General features: G+C 37.1%; 1 protein-coding gene and 1 pseudogene across 1 annotated transcript in view; both read right to left on the reverse strand.

The window, feature by feature from the left end:
• Positions 1-7,500, reverse strand: part of LOC115215734 (dual specificity tyrosine-phosphorylation-regulated kinase 4) — a 164,727-nt gene that overhangs the window by 155,224 nt on the left and 2,003 nt on the right. The gene's annotated exons all lie outside the window — the stretch shown is intronic.
• Positions 1,819-1,937, reverse strand: LOC115215978 (annotated as a pseudogene).

Genomic DNA, 7,500 nt, shown 5'->3' on the forward strand with positions numbered 1-7,500 from the left:
TGTGTGTGTGTGTGTGTACGTGTGTGTGTTGTGTGTCTGTATTTGCCCCCCAACATCGCTTGACAACCAATGCTGGTGTGTTTACGTCCCTGTAACTTAGCGGTTCGGTAAAAGAGACCGATAGAATAAGTACTGAGCTTACAAAGAATAAGTCCTGGGGTCGATTTGCTCGACTAAAAGACGGTGCTCCAGCATGGCCACAGTCAAATAACTGAAACAAGTAAAAGAGTAAAAAAAGCACAAGGTGGGAAGCTGACAGAATCGTTAGCGCGCCGGACAAACTGCTTTGCGGCATTTCGTCTGTTTTTACGTTTTGAGGTCGACCTTGCTTTTTATCCTTTCGGTATCGATAAAAAAAAGTACTACGGTTAAGCACTGACTTCGATGCAATCGACTCGCCCCCTTCTTCGAACTTGCTGACCCTGTGCCAAAGTTTCGAAGATACATACACTTTTACACTTTTACTTGTTTCAGTCATTTGACTGCGGCCATGCTGGAGCACCGCCTTTTAGTCAAATGAAATCAGGACTTATTCTTTGAAAGCCTAGTACTTATTCTATCGTTCTTTTGCCGAACCGCTAAGTTACGGGGACCTAAACACACCAGCATCGGTTGTCAAGCGATGTTGGGGGGACAAACACAGATACACAACATATACACACGCATACATATATATATATATATATATATATATATAAAAAGGAAATGAAGAAAATGCTGACAAAATAATTTAAGTAATTTAATTAGGTAAAGTTCTTTTTACCGGTTGCGCATTTGTTATGCTTATCAAAAGTTTTTTCCTAGAAGAAAAAACTTTATTTTGTCAGCATTTTATTATTTTGTCAGCATTTTCTTCATTTCCTTTTTTATATATCACAACTCGTGTTCCACATCTCCTTTTTTATATATATATATATATATACGGCGGGCTTCTTTCAGTTTCCGTCTACCAAATCCACTCACAAGGCATTGGTCGGCCCTAAGCTATAGCAGAAGACACTTGCCCAAGGTGCCACGCAGTGGGACTGAACTCGGAACCATGTGGTTGGTAAGTTGGTAAGCAAGCTACTTACTACATACCCACTCCTGCGCCTATTTGTTACATGGTAACAAATTCATAGTATTCACTTGAATTGACGTCCTTGTATACAGATTCAGATTAATTTTATACATCCCATCCCTCAGAGTTAAAAGATAATTTTTTATATGATTGTGTTGCGGATATATATATGATTTTAGCGAAGCGGAAGTAAGTAATGTATTCACGAGATGCAACTTCCAACTACCAACACGCGAGACTCCAAACGCCTTCTACCTTGCTCACGAGATGCGTTACTCGATGTAAGAGTTCGATGAGTCTACTTTTTAATCCCATAAAGGTATTATGTCTATCATCACAACAGAACTTGATCAGTCATTTGACTCTGGCCATGCTGGAGCACCGCCTTTAGTCGAGCAAATCGACCTCGGGACTTATTCTTTGTAAGCCCAGTACTTATTCTATCGGTCTCTTTTGCCGAACCGCTAAGTTATGGGGACGTAAACACACCAGCATCGGTTGTCAAGCGATGTTGGGGAGACAAACACAGACACACAAACATACACACATTATATATATATATATATATATATATATACGACGGACTTCTTTCAGTTTCCCTCTACCAAATCCACTCACAAGGCTTTGGTCGGCCCGAGGATATAGTAGAAGACACTTGCCCAAGGCGCCACGCAGTGGGACTGAACCCGGAACCATGTGGTTCGTAAGCAAGCTACTTACCACACAGCCACTCCTACGCCTATAAGTAAAATATGTGACGCTTACAGCACCTAGGTTTCCCAAGCGGTCACCCATCTAAGTACTAACTAGGCTCGACGTTGCTTAGCTTCGGAGATCGGATAAGAACCGGTGCTTTCAACGTGATATGGCCTTTCGCATTTATTGTTTTTGACCTCTGTAAAATAAAAGGCAAACCCGTTCGTTGACGAGTGAAACTAAATTTGGTAACATATCTAATACTCCATTTTACCATTTCTGGTGTTCTACCACATTTATTCATATCTCTTACCCCGCTTTCTCTTTCTTTCAAGGTAACAATTCTTTAAAAAGAATAGTCTAACAACAGTTGGATACTGTTGTATTTGATAATCAACGAATTACCTTTAACTTGCTTTTGCAAGCATGAGAGACAACTCTGGACATGTTTCAGTCATATCAGACCTCTTCAACGAAACATTGCCTTCTCCGTAATTGCCAGACTAGTGATAAGATAACAAGTAGACTGGTGTACAATAATGTACATTAATGAAATATCACCAGGTCTCTCAAATGAATATGACTTGGTAACATGTGCCATACTTTCGTAAACTATTTTAGTTGCCTGTATAGCAGCGAACATAAACACCTACATACTCTCCAGCCTGGAACAGCAAGTGTGTAGCACTAGGCGCCGCTCAGTCCAAAAACGAATCCTTGATCTCATGACCGTGAGTCAAATACTCTAACCATTAAGCCATGCGCCCTCACTCATAGGCACCAAAAATTATTATAAGAAAAGAAAATTAACTAATAAAACCATACCGCACGAAAACAACATACTATATATAATGAAGACGTCCCGACAGCGAAAATGTATCTTAATTTTGACCAGAAAATCTCGAGAAAAAATGTTAAACATAAAAACAAGGCCTTCGTGTTTTTATATTATTTACCATGATGTTTTTCTAGTAGATTAACGATGTATAGATCTTGTTCATTGCAGTTCAACAAAAAAGACCGGTAAAATAAGTACCAAACTTAAAAAGAAAAAGAAGTGCTTGGGGTCGATTTATTCAAATAAAACCTCTTAACCCCTTACCCAACAATTATTTTGAAAATAAATGTATTTTTTCAGACATATTTTTTAATTGTTTTATTTTACTATGTTTGGAATGGTGATTTCGAGGTATATTTCAAACCTTATTTATTATGAATTTTAATTCAATAATATTGATTTTAAATTACCGCTTTGGGCAGAAACGAGCTAACCCGTTTTTTTCATAAATCATATTACTTTTACAAAAAATCATGTTATTTTATTTGGTTATCTTATTTTCCAAATTTAGAATGACTGATCAAAACAGGATTGTTTACTTCTGTTGATTTTATTACTTCAAAACTGTTAGTAATGACAAAAAAGAGAGACAAAATAAAGTGAAAACTTCTATTCATAAAATGTGCCTTCCAACCCTTCGACTGTCTCCAGGTGACTAAATCATACTCGGTCTTCAATGCCTTACTCAAGCGAAAGGTGGCAGAAATCGTCACTGCCAGACGTATAAAGTGAGCGAATATACTCGTATATGTCAAAAAAGAGTTTATAATAGACGAAGGAACTTGTTTGCTGTCGATTTTGGCGAGTCTATCTTTTGACGAGTTAACTCGCCAGAGATAGAAAAAACGATTTCGGTCAAAACGCATATATTCGTTTCTGCCGGGTAAGGGGTTAAGGCGGTGCCCCAGTATGGTCGTAGCCCAAAGATTGAGACAAGTAAAAAAAGATATTTCTCTTTCAGTTTTATTCAGAACGGAAGCCTTGTAAGTTTGGCCAGGCTAATCTTCATCAGCGTTTCAAATTGGTTTATGAAAATTGTCAGCTTCGTCCTTTACGAAGCACAATAAGCTTTCGAGATGTATTTTGGGGACGGAAGAAGAAAAAACAAACAGCGTCGTCAAGGTCGGGACATACGGCAATTAATAATACTTATGCAGTAAGGAGACAACATTAGTGCAATGGTTTAATCATTAGTTCATGATGTCAATTGTTTCATTTGCAAAATATTTGAACAATTTAATTTTATGACACCAACTCTTACAAAGTAATCTGAGTGTCTGTCTGTTTGTCCATCAGAGAGTATCTTAACGCGTAATATAGAGAAGAGTTAAATGGCAAGAAGGGAGAGAGAGGGTAGAGAGAAATGACAGCAACAGGCTATGAGAAGGTGGAGACGTACGAACAAGTACGAACGTGTTTTTATTTCACAGTGGTTGTCAAAAATTCTACGGTTAACCCCCGTACACTTCCTTAATCTAACTCTTGATAAAAAGAACTAAAGAAGAGAGAGTGTTTGTGTGTGTATGTGAGAGAGAGAGTGTGTTTGCGTGTGTGAGTGAGAGAGAGTGAGAGAGATGAACCATGTAATTCGTTTATAAAGGACGAGAATGCACACGGCTGGTGAAGCATGACGTATAATTACCATAATACAGACAAAATAGATATATTGCCTTCATTTAGTACAGACGGCTGTTTTACTTCTTAAACTTTGGTTTGGTGGAGATTATAGCTGAATAAATTTGAGATTCTTTGCTAAACATCAGGGGCCCCAACGACTGAACTGAGAACCAGTACCAGGCTGTGGATCATTTGAAACCAAACCACACAAAAAGAAATTTTAAAATATTATTTCTATCTCAGTGACTATCGTAGTCTACAGGGTTTTTTTTTTACCTTATATGCATACACACATATTGATCAATACATGCATACACGCACTCGCAAACACACACACACACACACACACACATTCACATCTATTATATAAAATCCGTTGTCTGTCTGTCTGTCTGTGTCTTCTAAGATCTCGGGCATCCTCCATCCGATTGCGCTCAAATTTGATATGTAGATACCGACGGTATCAGGGCGTGTATAAGTCTTGAAAAAATTACAAAAATCGATTCCAGGTGAGAATGCGATCGATAAAGCCGTGGGAACGTGCATTTGTACGTGCAAGTACATCAGCTGTTGCGATCGATACTACGCGTACGCGAAAAAATGCACGGTGTCTCAAATTTAGGTTAAATCAGTGTTTCTCAAAGGGGTGGCCTATGAGACGGTCGGACAATTGTTTAGAGAAAATTTGGTTTAAATGTTTGACAACTCAGCACCGTCCATTGGACGCGGGGTGCGTTTCGCTCGTACATATATATAATTAAATTATATATTATATACTTTATTGATTACTTTGTCGACCTCAAAAGGATTGAAAGGCAAAGTCGACCTCGGCGAAATTTGAAATCAGAACGTAGAGCCAGGCGAAACGCCACTAAGCATTTTGTCCGGCGCGGTAACAAATCCTTTCTATCCAAGGTACAAGGCCTGAAATTTGGTTGTGAGGGGACAAGTCGATAACATCGACCCCAGCGTTCAGTTGGTACTTAATTAATCGACTCCGAAAGGATGAAAGACAAAGTCGACCTCGGCGGAATTTGAACTCGGAACGTCGCAATGGGTGAAATACCTATTTCTTTACTACCCATAAGGGGCTAAACACAGACAGGACAAACAAGTACAGACAAACAGATTGAGTCGATTATATTGACCCCAGTGTTTCACTGGTGCTTAATTTATCGACCCCGAAAGGATGAAAGGCAACGTCGAACTTGGCGAAATTTGAACTCAGAACGTAGCGTCGGGCGAAATACAGCTGTGCGTGTGTGTGTGCAATGAAAGTGGGATGGTGAGCACTCAACACTGAAAAGAAAAATCAAACAGCGTTTCAATTCTGTTTCAATATATGTGTGTATGCGTGTGCGTGTACAAGAGAAGTATGTGAATGTTTGTGTGTGTGAACAAGCGTTCTTTCAGTAACGAGCGATGATCAGTGTCACATCTCAAAAGACAACCACTAGATAACATTGACAAGTGTAATAATTTGATTTACCATCCATATTCTGGCTGTTGTGTTACAAATAATTATTGCAATCACACACAGCTACACAAACATATACAAGCTCATTAGGGAAAATAATTATTGCCTGGGTGTATCAAGAATATAAAATGACTGTAGTTGAAAGATGTATTATAAATACACATTTTAATTTAACTGTTTATACATGCCCTTAGTTTATTTATATTAAGAAATATTTACCCAGTGTTCTTTCAGTAACTATAGATAAACTAACCAGCGTTATTTCAGTAATAAACGATGATGTTACATCTCAAAATTCAACCACTAGATAACAATAAGAAGTGTGTTAATTTGATTTACCATCTTTATCCTATCTGTTGTGTTACAAATAATTATTACAATCACACATATCTACACAAACACATACGTATAAACTCATTAGAGAAAATAATTATTCAAGAATATAAAATGACCGCAGTTGAAATGTATATTATAAATAACCATTTAGCAATTCATACATGTGCCTAATTCATTTATATTAAGAAATTTGTGTAATAAATTTTGAATAAGGAGTTTTTACATCAACTATGTCACGGACTGCTTTTTGTGGCTTTAAGTCGTATGAGTTTAGGTTGGTTTCGGTAATGAAGACCGCAACTGAAAGGAAACGTCGCTTCGAAAAAGTCGGTATTTACTTGCCAGCTCCCATATTTAATCACGGCCAGCCTTAAGTCGTACAAGAAGGAAGGAAAACTTTAAAATTCTTTTAAATGAAACAAGCTATCAAGGAATGTTATGTTGCGAATAGATTTTTCACAAAAAAAAAAAATTGGTAATAAAAGAATTATTAAACTAAAACCTTGGTTTTGTACCTTATTTATATATAAAATACTACAATTAGCCGTCATTTTTGACGGCACTGGGCCAGCTAGTAATAATAATAATAATCAACGTCCGTGTTGATATGATTGTCATAAATGTTATCACGACAATGTTCGTGAAGTAGATACGCTGTCAACAGTAAGGTCACTCTTTCCAAAGTTCTTCCGCAATAAAGGTTTTCCATTCTAGACATGGGGTAGTCAATAGAGGAAATACTGATCTCACTCAGTAATGGGATGTGCATCAACTACTTCATCACGTTTTAAGGGATCATCTATTACAAGTATGAGCAACGCTCTTCGAGAAGTGGGTCGTATGATTCATAACTCATCGTTATTTTTCAAAATAATTTTTCGTTAGGCGTACAGCGGTCGAAGAATGCCTATGACTGCTCTATTAGAAACAAAGGTATGGAATCGGGCTGGATTTGTTAATACGTTATGAATTCTTACTGCAGTGGCTCACTACTATAAGTTCAAATTTCGATAACGAAAAATTTCTAACGCGCAACTTGTTAATAAGTTGTTGGATTGACATAGGGAGCTTCAGCATCACATAGCGCTTCAAGTGTTTCATTCCTGACTGAAACTAAACATATATGTAATACGATTATGATTAGAAATGTGGTACAGTTCCATATATTTTTTGTTTCGTGGATTTTCGTAATGTAAATGAAAGTAGAATGCTCAAAACAGTTCACATGTTTTGTGAGTCAGGTATACAAGTCAGTCACTTCTGATAAGAATAAAAACTATATATATGTATACACTTTTTTATCTAAGGGGAGGCAATAGGAGCAACACCTACAGGAACACCACAAAATTCAAAGATAGACCAAACACATGCAAATCTTATATACTAGTTTATATCTATACAGTCCGACATATTAGAAATTTAAAAATTCAGTAATATATAAGTATCATATACAAATAAAAATATAAATATAAAAAT

This window comes from Octopus sinensis, linkage group LG9 (genome assembly GCF_006345805.1).
Source record: "Octopus sinensis linkage group LG9, ASM634580v1, whole genome shotgun sequence".
In the NCBI taxonomy this organism is placed as follows: Eukaryota; Metazoa; Mollusca; class Cephalopoda; order Octopoda; family Octopodidae; genus Octopus; species Octopus sinensis.